Source organism: Haliotis rubra, unplaced genomic scaffold, assembly GCF_003918875.1.
Source record: "Haliotis rubra isolate DU_JTF1 unplaced genomic scaffold, ASM391887v1 Scf1063, whole genome shotgun sequence".
Classification (NCBI taxonomy): domain Eukaryota; kingdom Metazoa; phylum Mollusca; class Gastropoda; order Lepetellida; family Haliotidae; genus Haliotis; species Haliotis rubra.
The window spans coordinates 167,109-181,758 of NW_025764963.1; the positions used below are offsets into that span (position 1 = coordinate 167,109).

The window sequence follows — 14,650 nt, forward strand, 5'->3', positions numbered from 1 at the left end:
ATACTCGGTGAAACCTTTGGTGTGAGCTATTTTTCTAATGTTTTGTTGATATCTCACAGGTGCGAGCTTTTTATATGTTATGACAGTAAATAAACTGTTTATATGATTTCAATGTCTCTATTTGGCGTTGACAGAATTTCTAACTGTGATATAGATATGTCGTTGTCACAGACAAAACTCAATGTCTTGTTTTATTGACACCTGTGTGTCTGCCTGCCTGTCTGCTAATGACAATATTCAATACACAACTGCGATCACTGACCACATGCAATTTGAACTTAACACCAATCAGGCTATACACCATGCATTGATTTATGGCCCGAGTTCGGTCTCTGTCACATTATGTAATTACACAGACAGGCAGGTGTGATACTTGAACACATGACATGTTATGATGTCTGTTGATTGCAAACTGTTATACACAAAAAATGAGCATGTATTTACAAAACCCAACATCTCTATATATACACACACAATGAGCCCGTGAGGGCATCTGCAAATGAACCAGTCGTTACACTTGAGTGCACACCCACCCGCTCTGAATGGGTTCGGTATCCCGGCTGCTTCGTTTCTAGGGAAGTAAACCCAAGTACACAATATTGCACTTTTGATTTGCGATTGTACGCTTATAATTTTGTTTATATGTTTTTTCATAACCAGCAATGTATATTATATGTCATGAATAAGTGATAATTGTGTTTTAATTATGTTTGATTTTTTTGGTTGCATGTGACCTTTAAGTTCACTAAATGGCAAAATACCTTGATCATTACACAAGTCTCTTATAGAGTGAATACCTTTGAGATGCCAATGTCTTATAATGAAATTACTATTTTGGAATTGGTGATTGAACCAAAGGGGTTGGGATAAGATTTGATCAATATCTGTAAAATCAGTTTTATATGTTTTATAGAATATTCCCCATGCAGCCAATACATCTTTCCAATAGGGATTCATGATACTGACATAATTTTCAATATTGGCTCCAAGCAGAAATATATCTTTAAATGGAAAGATACTAGGACTAGAACTGCTATTATTTTGAAGATATTTATGTAAAACTGAGAGTTTTAAAGAGTTAATGAATACCTGTACATTAACCATTCTGAGTCCCCCCTCTTCATATTTTCTAATAAGTGTCGTTCGCTTTATCTTATCCCGCTTATCATTCCAGATGAATTTATAAAATATATTGTTTAATTTGTCAGTGAATTGGAGATTGGGAGTGAAGTGAATATATGCACCAATGATGAAAGTGCTAAAGTTTTAATAACAGTTATTTTCCCTATTAATGTCAACTTTCTTTTCCTCCAATTCCCTAGAGTTCTATTTTTCTTGTATTAATTACCCAAAGGTTATTTAAATTAGGATTAAGTCTTATTCCTAGAATATCAAAATCCCCATTATGCCAATCAAGCTTAAGATCCTGGCATAAAATCATGTTATTACCTGCCATTGAGCCTATCCACACTGCTTTCGTTTTATCTATATTTATTCTTAAACCAGACATTTTGTAGAAATTATTGAGAGTGTCAGTTGCTGCCCTTAAACTTTCTTCAAGCCCATCGAGAAATAATTCAGTATCATCTGCATACTGTCCAATTTTATGTTCAGTGTTATTCAATGTAATTCATTTTATTGCAGTGTTGTTACGGATCATTATTCTTAAAATTTCAGCCACTAAGATGAATATATAGGGAGATACTGGGTCCCCTTGTCTACAGCCCCTTTCACTGTCAAAAAATTGTGATATAAAACCTGTCTGAGTTTCATGAATAAGAGTATTCAATGTTTTTATGCCCCCGCCATAAATATGGCAGGGGCATATAGGGTTACCCTCGGTGTCCGTCTGTCCGTACGAAACAGGGAATGTATTCTATCCATTTCTCCACCATAACCGCTCTTTGGAATTCAATGAACTTATACATGGGCTTTCTTGGGACTCTAATGGTGTGCATCTCATATTTAGTTTTTTTATTTTATTGGGTCTTTTTGTAAGATTAGAGACATTTGAACTTAGGTACATTTTGCTGAATTTCTCTATGATGATAGTGTAATAGGGGATGAAGTCTATCCACTTCTCCACAAAAACTGCTCAACAGAATTGAATGAACTTCTACATGTCTTTTGTAGGGACTCTAAAGGTGTGCATTTCATAATTTTTTAAGCAATTTCTTAATTTTGTCACTTTTACAGATGTTTGAACTTAGTTGAATTTTGTTCTATTCAGCCAGTGTTCGCTCCATCCAACAGGGGTCTGTAATCGCTATCCACTTCTCCTCAAAACTACTTTATGGAATTCTTTTAGATTACACTTGTGCTTTATAGGGAGTCTAAAGGCGTGCATCTCATATTTTGATTTTGTATTTTATTCATTTTTCCAATTTTAATGCCATTTGAACTTAGATCAATTTTGTTGAATTTCTCTCTGAATATAGTGTTGTAGGGGGTGAAATCTATCCACTCCTCCACAAAAGCTGCTCAACAGAATTGATTGAGCTTCAACGTGTGTTTCATTGGAACTCCAAAGGTGTGCATCTCATACCTTGTTCATCAAATTTCTTAATTTTGTCACTTCTACCGATGTTTGAACTTAGTTGAATTTGGTTCTATTCATCCAGTTTGTCCCATACAACAGGGGGTGTACGTTATCCACTCACTTCTCAAAAACTACTTTATGGAATTCATTTAGATTACACATGTGCTTTATAGGGACTCTAAAGGTGTGCATCTCATATTTTGATTTTGTATTTTATTTATTTTTCCAATTTTAATGCCGGTTAAACTTGCATAAATTTTGTTGAATTTCTCTCTGAATATAGTGTTATAGGGGATGAAGTCTATCAACTTCTCCACAAAAACTGCTCATCAGAATTGATTAAGCTTATACATGTGTTTCATTGAGACTCGCAAGGTGTGCATGTCATAGTTGCATAGATGTTTATTGAACTTGTTCATGAATTTTGTTCAATTATTGATCTTTATATGTCTTATGAATGTCAGCAGGAGCATCCGTGTCCCTGGACACAATTTTTTCTTGTTTTTAATTCCACTGGCTATACATGTGCTGAGTATTTTATACAAAGAATGCAGTAGGGAAATTGAGCACCAGTTTTTTAACAACTGTCTATTTTTGTTAGCTTTTGGAATACATGTGATGACGCCTCTGTTTATTGTTGGACTTAACATATTTTGCCTGAATGCTTCTGATATATATCTACCAACCCAAATATGAAGATCTTTCCAGGAAAACTTTTAAAAATTCTATTGGGAAACCATCTACACCTTGGCTTTTGTTATTTTTCATTGATTTAACGGCTCGTGTTATTTCATCTATAGTAATATCACCCTCAAGATTTTCAGCCTGTACAGTGTGCAGTTTGGTTGTAATAATATCATCAAATATATTAATATATCTATCTGTTATTTTACCACCTGATGAGTATAGATTTTCATAAAATTGCCTTTGTTCATTTAATATAGCCTTACCATCTGATATTACTTCCCCTTTGTCATTGATAACACTATTCATAAGCTTACTGGTATAATTTCTATTTTCGAGATGACAGAAATAGTTGGTTGGTTTTTCTCCTTCCTCGTACCACTGAATTCTATTTCTTATCTGTACACCTCTTATTTCATCTTCTTTCAATTTTTCAAACTCTAATTTACATTTGGATAGTTCAGAAAGTTTAGTTTCACAAATGGTTTGGAAATTTTCTCTGATTTCTTCTTCCATTGCCAAAATGTTTCCTTCTAAATTCTTGCTTTTTTCAGTTTTGATTTTTTTTTAAGCAGGAAGAGAATGATATTGTTTTCCCCCTTACTTTCATTAAAAATGTTTCTAAGAACAAAGTGTCGCTTATATTAAGTTGTAGTTTAGAATCTTCAATATCACCTAGTTCATCCTCAGTGCAGTTACAGTATTCTAATTTTGTTTCAAAAAGCATATCCTTGACTGTGTTTACATATTCTTCGTTATAAAGTAATGATGTATTTAGTTTCCAGTATCCACCACCATGTTCCTTATTAAATTGATTAGAAAAAGACATGGTAATTGCTGAATGATCAGATTTATATCCTGGAAGTATTGAATAGTCAGTTGTCATGTTTGCTAAATCTTGAGAAACTAAAAAGAAATCAAGTCTGGACTGTTTTTTTTTTTTTTTTTGTTTTTTTTTTAATTTTTATTCATTCCAGTGGAGCATACAGGATGGTATAATGACATTTGACGAAATACAGTAGTAGACAAACATCTCAATGAAGCATGCAGGGTGATATTTAAGTATCATTTGGTGAAGTAGTAAGACACGCTTTTCAGTGAAGCATACATGGTAGTATTTGAGTATCATTTGGTGTAATAGTAAAACAATCATGACATATGGATCAACTACTAAGAGGATATAGGATGGCATAAGGACACTTGATGAAAACAGTAATAGACAAGCATTTCAGAGAAGCGTGCAGGGTTGATATTTAAGTATCATTTGGTGATGTAGTAAGACAAACTTTCAGTGAAGCATACATGGTGATATTTGAGTATCATTTAGTGAAATAGTAAAACAAGCATGACATATGCATCAAATATTAAGAGGGTATAGTCTTGAGCTAACACATATTACACTTGATTTTCATGGAAAATCATTATACAAAAAAATAGTGTAATGAAATATCCGTATGACCTAGTAACAATTTAATCCGGCCAGAACAATACTGTATATAGGCATGCTACACTTATATAAATAAGTATTTTAATTTGAGATGTTATTTCAGTTCATAGCACACAGTATAGCTAGATATAATATAATAGGAGTAGAGCTTTTTTATAGTAGTTATTAGCACTTTATAGTAGGTATTGTATCATATATTTATCTAAGAAGAATACTACAGTTTCAATTCCTTGGGCCATTTCTCTGAACTTTGTCATGTTATTATTTTTTGGCTATATATCTTTCAATTGATAGAATTGTTTTTAGTGAGTTTAGAAATGTGTCCAAGGATGGTTTTCTATCATTAATACTAGATAAATATATGAATCTTTTCCGGCAAGAATGATATTATCAATAAAAAGGTAGCCAGTGTTAATCCCCAGTAATATAGTAAATTTTGTAAATAGGATATTAATATTAACAGTGTTTTTAATATATGTACTTAAGTCATTCCAAAAAGTCTGGACAATATCACATGAAACATACACATGTACAATGTCCTCAGATTCTTTTTTACAGAATATACAGTGATCATTATCAATTATTTTCATCTTTACTAGTTCTTTTCTTGTGTAGATAGCTTTGTGAATGAATCTGTACTGAAAATCCAAGAGTTTAATATCCTTAGTACATTTTCTATAATTTAAGAAAATAGCGTCCCAGGGTATAGCAATATTTATCACAACTTCCCATTTTCTACACACATCAGGCAATCTATCTGATTTGATCAATTTGTCGTAAAATATTCTACAGCCTTTTGAAGGTGTAAGCAGAGTTAATATCGCTTCATTAATACCAAGATTTTGATTTTCTAGTTTATAGTCATTTAATGTGGCTTTCCATGTATTGGGAATACTACTCAAAACTCTATTGTAATCCAAAAAGGTACCTTTAACTTTAAATCTATTCTTAAAGTCATCAAAAGATAGTAGTCCATCAGAGTTACATAAGTCTGGACTGTTGTTTAGGGTTTCTTTTCCATCATGTGTATTTCTTTATGTCGCCGACAGCCTTCTATTTCCCTTTTATTTCACCAGAGGGCTGCTTCTCCACTGGCTATGTGTAGAGAGTTGTACGTGCCATCCGTATTCGGCTAACCCGCCAAATCTCGTGCGTTTCATGCCTGTGACGTGTGACACTTTCATGTCACCATCCGACCATGTCGGACGCACACAACATATTTCTCATGTTGTAATGTTCGTATTTCACAGGTAAGCACCCTCTCTACATATATTCTTTCCACATCTATATCATTGCTAGTATATATATTATTGTCATCAACATAGTAATAACATATATCTTAAGTTAGTAATTAATCGGACCGCGTAATGTAAACTTTCTCTCGCGTGGATCACTTACTAACTTAAAGCACTAGTATTGCATGTAAGACTGTGTTGTGAATGATCAATTATTATGATTTTATATTTACAGTATACCAAATCATCAGTTTTATGTAATTTTGACTGATCGCTAATGCGTGACGTCACATCAATTGTAAATATCCCGGACGAAACGTTTATGCGTGATGTCATATATATTTTATCAATTATACAATTATAGCATAACTATTATATACCAATCTTATATCTATAACTGTATTGTTTATTGCAGATGTATTCATATAAGATATATACAAGACTTTCATGTCACCATCCGACCATGTCGAGGGACGCACACAACATATTTCTCATGTTTTAATGTTCGTATTTCACAGGCAATAAACTGGTTCATATCGTAGGCGATGTTCCCCGTCTCATCAATTATTGTCCTTGGGACATCTCAAGACCAGAACCCGCGACATTTACATCATAATTTCTCTCCCTCCAAATGTATGTCAAATCATACTTTTCTATATTATCTAACACTATTTTTCTTGCTTTTGGATTATTGATATTTTTATAATGTTCTAAATCTATGGAAGGATTAAGAACTAAGTTCAAGTCTCCGCATATTATGAGAGATTCATTTTCAAATTCATCAATTTTATGAAATAATGCATTATAAAAATCAGGTTGATCTTGATTAGGACCATATATATTAGTCAATGTGATTCTTATTCCTTCTATAGTTACATCTGCTTTTATATAGTTTCCACTGTTGTCAGTCATGAATTTGTGGATACTTACTTCCAAATTATTGTTAAATAAAATAGCGACCCCTCTTGCATTTGATTTATATGGTGCTATAATGCTTTGAAGATCTCATTCATTTCTCATAGTAGTTTCATCTTCCTTGGAAATATGAATATCTTGCAGACATATAATTGAAAACTTTCTTTTACGCCAACGGTTCAATATTTCTTTACGTTTTGTCTTTCTCTACAATTGGCTAAAGCCATTCTTATCTTATCACCCATATTGCTTCATAATGTGTGTACTGGTATTATAACGCAAATGCCTACTGATATGAATGTTTATCATTTTTTTGGAGAAAACAAGATAATAAAAGAAATCTGAAAACATAAAAGCTGAAAAAAGGCGTTACCACAAGTCAAATCCATCCTCTAGTAAATAAGTATTGAGGAAATGGCCGCTGTATCACTATCTTCATAACATCTGGTTTTAATTCTATAGAGAAATGTATGTATACAAGAGAGCTGTGTACAATAGAGCTGTGTACAAGAGGTGTCTTAAAACTAGGTCAAATAAGGGAGGTTACTCCGGTTCTGGTCAGTTCGATAACAGAATCGAAGGTATTTGACATTAATAAATCTTTCAATGTACAAGAATTATTGTCAGCAGGAATGTTTTGTTCTTCTATGCATATATTTATATGCTACAAACTCACGTTTTGGGGTCTGGAGACCACATACTTGCAGACAGGCAGTCGTGAGCTGGTAACAGACTTGCTTGTCCCGCGACAATTCAGTGCAAATCACGTGATCAGTGACCGTATTACACATGCGGTTAAAAAGCATATATCATTCACATCCTCAAGTGGTCATCATATATAAATACCACAATCAGAACAAATCTTAATATTGATAGCGATATTTATATGTAATACATGCTGTTTCATTAAACGGAGACATCAAATGCATTGTCACTATCAGTGTAGCGAATGTCAACAATAGTCACATGATTCGGTACAAAGCACGTGATCAGTGACCGTATTACTCATGCGGCTGTAAAGCATATCATTGACATCCTCAAATGGTAGTCATGTATATAAATACAGCATTCAGAAAAACTGATAGAGATATTTGTGTGTAATAGATGTTGTTTCGTTAGGTGACACCAAATGCATTGTCACTATCCGGTGAGGTTGCGAATGTCAACAATAGTCACATGATCGCGGACCCACATGGGTCTAAAAATAGACATGTAAACAAACTGCTCATGAGAGCTGTGAAGATAGTATATATTGATAAATATCCATAGCAATAGTCTTCCGATTGCTTATCTTCGATAGGGATTATTGTTATATAGTCGTTACCCAGTTGTGCTCAATGAAGTTCAGTCGTATGAATTCTTGTAAAGGTATAAAGAGATAACAAAGAACACAGTGCACGATTTTCACAAACAGAAACCAGATATTTTAATATATATATGTACATTAAATAAATATCATCTTTGGATTTTTTTCTTTTCCAAATGACGTTACAAATTTCGTGACGGTAGTGACGCAATTCATGAAATTTCTAATAAAAGGCGTAAAATATTGAAAATGAAACCTCATTAAGATTGCATAATTTATGTTTTGTATATTAAGAATACTATAAACGTAATCAACAATATTTCAAAGTAAAACAAGAAAACAAAATTTACAATTTTTGCCTACATGAAATAGCACGAATTTTGAGAATCACACATACATATTTTTTAATACAATTGCTATTTTTCCTCTTAAGCTTTTATGAATCAATAAACAAAGCATTTTCTTCCTATCAACATAATCAAAAGCCTTTTTAAAATCAGCGAATGCGCAATAAAAACGCCCCTTTCGTCTGCTTAGGTATTTAGTACATAAAGCTTGAAGAACAAATGCATTGTCTACTGTTGAATAGTTAGGTCGAAATCCTGCTTGGGCTTCTGATAGTAAATCATGTATATCAAGCCAAATTCTGATACGTTTTTCAAGTACAGCAGAAAACAGTTTACCTGTGACATTTAATATAGATATACCCCATAATTGCTGGGTTCCAATTTGTTTCCAGACTTTTGAGGAGAAAGTATCATTCTTACATTCCAAGCATCTGGAAATACACTAGTATCCAAAATCTTATTGAACAATATTTTCAGGTACAGAATTATAAACTGACTTATAAGAAATCCAGGTGATATTCCATCCATACCAGGAGCTTTACCAATCTTTAATTTATTCAATGCTTGTTTAATCTCATGTTCACTGATTTCACTTGACAAGAGTTGATCTGTAGAAGGAAAGTCATTACAATCTGTGCATGAGTGACAATCTAAAAAGTCAGATACTAATTTATCAAATTCACTCAACTTTGTTGCTTCTGTGGGGTTTAAAAAACCCTTAAAATATTTATACCACACTTCGGGTGCTACATCATTTTCACCAGCATAGCCCTTCAGATATTTCTCCAGAATTCTTTACAATCACCATATTTGGCAGCATCATTTATTTCATTACTCAATTTCATCTTGTATAAGTTTTTCTTTAAAGTACATAACTTCTTATATTCTGATTTTGCATTCAAATAGTTTCTTAAATTCTCATCACATTTAAAAGTTCTGAATTTATTTAAGAGTTTCTACTTCTTAGATTTTAAGTGTAGACATTCTGCATCAAACCACAACGGTTGTTTTTTCTCTATACCTCTTCTTGGCCATATACATAATGCACCTGCAGTAGTATAGACAATGATGGTACGGGACCAGGCCCTCCCAAGGGCTCAATTTACAAAATTGAGCCCTTGGGAAGGCCCTTATCCCGTACTATCATTGTCTATACTACTACTATTTGCCTCAGTGGGTTCCTTGCAACTTTCGTGTGTTTCGTTGGTGGTAGCAAGGAATCAGGATCGCATCAGCTGTGCTCAGCTGACTTGGGGGCACTCTCATGGTGAGAGAAAGGTAGCCGACACATAAGTCCCCTAGGGAGAAGTGGAGCAACCTCCATCTTTCTACTTCACCCTAGGGGAATTGTGGCTACTGGGGATGTTTTGCTACTTTTTAAAAAAAAACACCTTTCTATCTTTCTATTTTAATCTTTCTGTCGTTACCTATTGTTACAACCACCACGACATCATCAAGGGTGCTCACTACTCCTCAGCAGTCTACTCGGCTGTGATGTTGATGTCCGCGAAGCAATTTATCATGAATCTTCTCCGATAATGATTTGTTTGGTTTTAGTAAGGAAGGCTTGTTTGGCCTGTTGCTTCCCTTGTTCTATGAAAAAAATTCTCGTCTTCACAAATGACGGCGTTTTTACGAGACTTGGTCCGAATCTCTTGTTCATTCTGTGATATTTTGCGATTTCTGACAGCACCAAACGAAACTCTTCTTCGGAGATTTTAGAGTCGGTGACCACAGTTGAAATATGATCGTCTATCGTGTTTAACTTCGATAGGCTAGAATTCTAATTTCATCGTGTTTCAATCCTTTACGTTGCAGTCTGCGAGACACGTACTTTAGGGTCAATCCCATCAACCCTACCACTCCGGCTGTTATTTCAATGCCTAGCACCACGGGTACGGCCACGATGGCGGATAATAACACGATACCTGCTACGCCTATTCCCATGCTGACTGAAACCAGAGGCTGTCAACACTGTCCACGGAATTGAAGGCCCTGTGATATTTTTTCTGTAATGCAGACCGCGTATTGCGTTCACGTTCTAGTTGTTGTTTGATCTCACATATCTGTCACAAGTGAAACCCATCTACGGTTTCCAGTGTTTTTGCTACTTCATCCACAACTGGGTACAGTCTCATCTTGTCTGTGTGTGTGTGTGTGTGTGTGTGTGTGTGTGTGTGTACATATATATATATTTTTATGAAATAATATTCAATTGGTTTTTCGTTAATATCCGATCGATGTATTTGAGGCTGATAAAGTTTAGATTATCGTACACGTAAATATTCGAGACATGAATCTGGTATTCATAAAACTTGTACATCAAACTCTGGAGTGAAAAACGTGAGAAGGATCCCGTTGTTCGTAATTTTGGAGACGTAACCATTGCTTTTAATAGATATGTGGGTTGAGGTGAGTGTCATGTCGATCAACCAGTCTGGCTGTTTGAAGTCTGCTAGTGACACCCGATCGTATATGTTTTCTTTAAAGTGCAGGACAAGGTGCTTTCCTCGCCGGGCAGATCGAATCCCTGTGTGTCTCCGAGATCGGCTAGCGTTACATTGGGATGATGATGGTTCATCTCATTTATATATGATGTATCATGAAATAGTTTTCAATTGGTTATCGTATAATTCATAGGACGTGCACTTCAAACCCATGAGATATATGTTGTCGAGTAGGAAAATTTTGGTGAGCGATATCATGTCTTCCACGGTCACAGTGACTCCCTGCAGACTGGTGTAGGCGTTATCATTCACCCGCACGTAAATGGAGCAAACTTGGTATTGTTGTTGTTTGGCCCAGCGGAGTTTGATCCCTTTCACTATTTCGATGACGTTACGCGCTGACGGCAGTTCGCGGAGGTAGACTTGGATGTACAGCATGGATTTTGCCGGCAGATTGTCGAATTCCGTCACCATCTGCAATCCCACGTTTTGCATTCCGGGTTTGCTCGACAGCATGTTGGCTATTCTTTGCCTCAACGTGCTGACGATCACACTTTGTCTTTGTGTAGGGATGTAAGCCACGAGCAGCGTTCCGTTGTTCACGACTTTTGTCAGGTAGTGATCTTTGTTGTTCGTGAAACGTGTGGAGAGTCCAACGTGATGTTGAGATTCCAGTCGATTTGGGATGGCACTAATACCCATTTGTTGTTGTCGTTGAAGATGAGTGTGTACTGCGTGTTTCTGGAGACGGCCGTGGTCTCAAAGTCGTCCAGGTGGAACAGCCTACCGCGGAAGGCTGGGGTTATCGCCCATTCGTCCTCATCGTTGCGTATCAGGTCGTACCGAGTGTTGTTGACCTCTCCTTCGGTATCAACGAAATCGCCTGGTCGTTGCCACCACCACCAGCAGTAGAGGGCGGCAGTTCAACGCGTTTGTAAATGCTGTTTTTCAGTTGCAATGCGTACAGTTTGCCCTCCATTCTCGTCGAATCCGCGCGTGTCTCCGAGGTTGGAGAGCGCGATGGTAGGACATTTTCGCATGGTCGTTCCCGGACCCGAAGCGTCGGTCATTGTCTTTTGCGTAGGTGCAGCGACACGCTCAGGTATCCTATATTGACTGGATTATGTTTAATGTCTAAAACCGATATTTTTAATTCCGTGATGGTGCCTTGGCTTAATTTCTTGTACTACCGCGACGAAAACGATTCGGTTCTACCATCGTTGTGCGTTTCTGTTTTCACCCGGCACAGCTCTCAGCAGTGTCGAGATGTCATTCATTGCAGAAAGTTGTGCGGTAGGTGCTCGGCTGATCGAGGATGAGCGCACAGTTCGCAGTACGGAACGAGTTCGGGTAATTTCATACCGGTCATGGTGGTTTTCGGTTGTATTACGTTGAACGTAAACCCGAGCATTTTAGTCAAAGGCCGGCTGAGTCTCAAAGTGTTTTCTCCGTTGACCAGCACAACCATGCCGTTTGAGACGTTCATTTTGAGTTTGGCTCCCACGGTTTTGAATATTTCATCGTTGAGCGAGCAGACAGAAGCGTTGCGTACATATTGAACATATGTAAACTATATAACAATTCAATATGTACAAACCGGGAGTGTTTTATTCTAAAAGCGACAATAAATTAAGTGCTACCGATCTCACGCAACCAAGTATGTGGTCGATGCAAAGGATGGTTTATATTTCATGGTTCGGTTTATCGTTGTGTTTAAAATTATGGGTTTTCGGTTACGAATGTGAAAACGGTACCTCAATGAACGCAACCGACTGCTCAGAATAAAAATCTAACGTGCATGTCGAAAGTTTAACATTTAACAGCGAGACGACACCAACAACCTACTAAAGATTTTGACTCGCAGCCGAACATAGGGATGAAAATCCTATTAGAGATTTGACTTCACCCCTTACTATAGCGAACAACCTATTAGAGATTTCATTTAGAAAAAGGTTTTCACACATTGATATAACAACGATGATTACCGTTCGAGAACTGAAAAGGATTGCCCCAAAACGTGGAGTGAACGGTTACTCCCGTTTGAGGAAATCTCAGCTGTTGGAATTGCTTGGCATCGTCGACGAACCCACGGTGAAACAACTCAAGCTCCCTGTGAAAGAACATGGGTTCAGAGGTTATTCGCGCATGAGGAAAGCCGAGCTCCTCAAACTGCTGGAGGAACACAAACCCGTCGAACTACTGTTCGTGCGGACGAAGCACGCCATAGGTAAGTATCTGAGAGACTGGCGGATGGATGTCGACAAAAACATGGACGTCAACAACATCAAACCCATGATCGCCGACAAAGTCAACGAGGAACCGACTGATCTGGGAACCATCAAATTTCAACTCACAGTGAGAATGTCGCACGAAAAATAGCAGATGGACGGCACCATCGATCACATCCAGCCTTACTGGAAATTGCGACTCAACCTGAATCCGTTGACGCGTCCATTGACACCTCGTTTGCAAAAATACGAGAATCCCTGGAATGCTTTACGCAAATGGGTTCGGGTCTACCTGGACATAGCGAACTACCTGCCATTCAAAGGAGGGTCGTACCTGGACCTCCCACTGTACTACAAGGAAAAGAAGCCATGGTCAACGTCAAAAACAAAGGCGACGACTGTTTACCGGTGGCGATCATAGCCGACTTGCATCCGGCTGCCCATCATACAGACAGACTTTCCAACTATTCCTCCATCGAGGAATTTGGCCTCAACTTTATGGGGACAGACATGCCTACTCCCATCTCACAAATCGCTCGAGTGGAAAAACAAACCAATCTGGGTATTAAAGTCTTCGGACACGTAGGGAACACAACTTTTGTGCACAGGATAAGCCCTGTCCTTGATAAAACCGTGTGAAGGGCCAATTTATTTCTGATCAAGAAAAAAGACAAGTACCACAACCACCGCAACGATTAAAAGTTTCAGCAGACTGTTGTATGATCAATCGAACCCGCCAGGAAAAACACTGCGAATGCTGTCATACTGCGCGGCTACAGCGAGCCGGCGTGCTGGAATACTTAGCGGGAGGATTGCGGCGTGGGACGAGACTGCCGTCAGAATCGACATCGCGCCTTGAAAAAGACAAGCGTCTTGAAATTCATCAACCACAAGCATCAAATGTCCGTACGCTTCGTCATCTTCACTGACTTGAGCCCTCATCAAAGCCCTCATCAAAACGTGGGCACCGTTCGCTCCGCCGATCCCGGACAAAAGTTTCAAGCACAAAAGCGTAAGAGGCACAAAGCCTGCGGGTTCGGTTATCAATAATTAAGATTCGATCACGACGGACAAAGCGAACACTCCCATGGTCTACCAAGGTACGAAAACATTTCTCGCGTTCTTACAACACTAAGAGATAAAATCAGAAAGAGTTGTCAGATCCTGCTCTCATACACATGGCGTTGAAGGATAAACTCACTCACAAGAAGGCTAAAAATTGCCCGATGTCGCGGCCGAACCCATGTCGCAGAATTCCGTGAAGATCACTGCACATCACCCGGCAAGTACAGAGGTGCAGCTCACAGCGATGCAACCTGAAGCTCAAAATCGACCCCCAAACCATCAAAATCCCCGTCGTGTTTCACAACCTTTGCAGGTAAGATTCTCACCTGATCATGCAGGCCATCGCGAAGGTCAACGGCAACATAACGTGCATCCCCAACAACATGGAAAAATACATCTCGTTCTCGTTAGTCTGAGATGTATCGACAGCGTTCAGT

General features: G+C 37.4%; 1 long non-coding RNA gene across 1 annotated transcript; it reads right to left on the reverse strand.

Moving 5' to 3' along the window:
• Positions 1 to 1,219: 1,219 nt before the first annotated feature.
• On the reverse strand, positions 1,220 to 14,150 carry LOC124278754. Its single transcript, XR_006899178.1, has 3 exons — positions 14,140 to 14,150; positions 9,761 to 9,771; positions 1,220 to 1,308 (listed from the first exon to the last, which is right to left on the reverse strand). It is a non-coding gene; the product is annotated as an uncharacterized LOC124278754 (long non-coding RNA).
• Positions 14,151 to 14,650: the final 500 nt, after the last annotated feature.